A 2,500-nucleotide genomic window follows, 5' to 3' on the forward strand; every position below is an offset into this window, starting at 1 on the left:
TGTCTCATTTTCCTTCTAGACACCAAGCTTTCCCTGCACAATTTTTATCTCTTTTGTTCACTCTTATATTCCAATCAGGCAGGCTTAGCATAAGGTATAGCCTCCTCAAATGTCTATAAAAAGAATAAATGGATTTATTTCTTCCTGAATATATATTTAGACCCAGCTGGAAGCTTTGTATAATCTATGTATTTTATTCCATATTATAATTTGGTTCTTTCTGATAAACCTAATATTGGTTTAGTTTTATGATTTCCAAACTAAGACAATTCTGCCAAGAATTATTAGAACAGTATGTCTAATTTTGTACATGTAAAAACTGATATATATTTCAAAAACTGATATATATTTCAACAAAGCATGGATCATAGTTGAGATAGTATCTTTTCTTTTATCTTCAAAAAAGCAGTTCTGCAGCCAGTCTCACATATTTATAATCATAATAGCAGAATAATTTTTGTGTGTGGCACAGTTTTTTCTTTCCTTTTTAAAATACATTTTTAAATGTTTTCTACCATATCTGCAATGTTATGTTGATTTTTTAAGATCATAAAACTGGGACTCAGAGAGGCTAAATAATATGATCAAAATTTTCGAATTCAAGGTTTTTCTGACTCTAAAACATCTGCTCTTTCTTTTCCTAAGGCCACTAGCTAGGCTTAAGTCTACAAGTGCTAAAGGCAGAAAAGAACAGAAGGCAAGACAGAAAAGAAGTCAAAGGAACTAGGAGAAAAAATCAAGATTGTTTGCTGGAAACATATATTAATCTAATCTGTTTTATGACAAATTGCTGTCTTACATTTATTTTTACTCTACACTGATTTAAATTTTCTTCTTCATTTTGAATCCTACTTTCAGAAATACCCAGACTTGTTCTAAATATGTCTCAATAGAAAGTAAAGTAACTATCGTACATGATTTTCAAATGAATTCATGCATATTTTTGGAAAGTTACTTGGATATTTTTATCTGCCATTTGGTATTATCACAATTATTAGGAAATTTAATTGCTTAACACTTTTAGTGCTTTTTTTCTGTTATGTCATTTTTATGATGATAAATATAGTAAACTTTAGGCTCCATGATGAATTATTAGATTTTTACAGCCAATTCCTTAGATAATGATATGTAATTATACTTTTAGCCAAACTTAAAAATTAGTGTCTTAGTTCATGATATTTCCCCAATATTATTTTCATTTGGGGTAGATAGCTGATGTATAGCTTTTTTCTTTTCTTTTCTTTTTTTGATGTATAATTTTTTATTATTATTTCTAGCTAAATTATATGATAAATAATGCCTTTGAGTATGTGGGAGCATGCATGTGCATAGTCCAAGAGAGTGAAATGAAGCTGAGAAAATGTGTTTGCATATAAGAAAGAGAAACTGATAAATCTGTGCAGTCTATACTAATTTATATCATAGTTTATGTTAGCATCAATAAACACATTTTTAAATCATGTGATGTAAAGGAATAATCAGATGGACATTATAACTGTGTAACTAATTATGTGGGGAACATAAAGGTAGTGGTTAGTTTAGAAAAGAAAAAAAAACCACAGAGAAGATAAGAAAAGGGTAAGAGGAGGTACAGAGAGACTGGGTGAAGCAATATCTGTAAGTCAAGAACTAATGGAAAACAAAATATTAACATGTCTAAGGTGAAGAATCATTAAGAAAACTGAATTAATCAAAGAATTTTCCTAGAATAAGTAGGCATCCCTATAAAAAGGAAATATATATGACTTGGTCATGAGCAGTGATTGTGGAGTCATGCAAAATGTATTCGTAAATCAATATATAATAGACTAACATAGTCCATTTCAAATTAGCTTTCTGGTAGAAGAAAATACACTCAGTTAAAGCATCCCAAAGAAATCAGTCTTAAAAAATCATTAAGATGCAAGTGTAAAGAAAAATATTTAAAGGTATGTTTTTATAAAACAAAGCAACCAGGAAGGTGTCAGAGTAATCTGATTTTGGTTGCAAAGGTTGACTCGATTTCACTGGCCTCTAAATCCATCAACCATCGATTTCCAAGGGTGATTCATATCATGTGACTGGCTAAGAAAGGACCTTATTCATCGAACTTTGTGCCATGTGCATCATTACTAAATTTAATTAGGAGAAATCAGTTTTCTGGGAAGGAAACCGTACTTTGATTATGAATGTACAGATTGCTGTAATTCCCATTGAACTGAAATTGTTCCGATAGTGCATTAAAACACACTTCATTTCTGAGTGATGTACAGGGGGAAGCAAAACAAGGTTGTTCGAAGGAGAACAAACTAAAATAACCAAGAAAACAGAGGGATTTATGTCAAGAAAATCTGAAAAGATAAGCCATTCAGCAGAAATCATGAAAGATAATCCATATTTTCAAGAGTGCTCCTGCCAGGGCAGACATTTTGATACAATAGTGCCAATCCAATAGTATACTTTACTAACTATATTTCTGCCCTTTCTGCAGGAACTTCAGACTACCTCAAATCCATCCCTA

The sequence above is a fragment of the Tamandua tetradactyla genome, chromosome 26 (assembly GCF_023851605.1).
Source record: "Tamandua tetradactyla isolate mTamTet1 chromosome 26, mTamTet1.pri, whole genome shotgun sequence".
Lineage (NCBI taxonomy): Eukaryota > Metazoa > Chordata > Mammalia > Pilosa > Myrmecophagidae > Tamandua > Tamandua tetradactyla.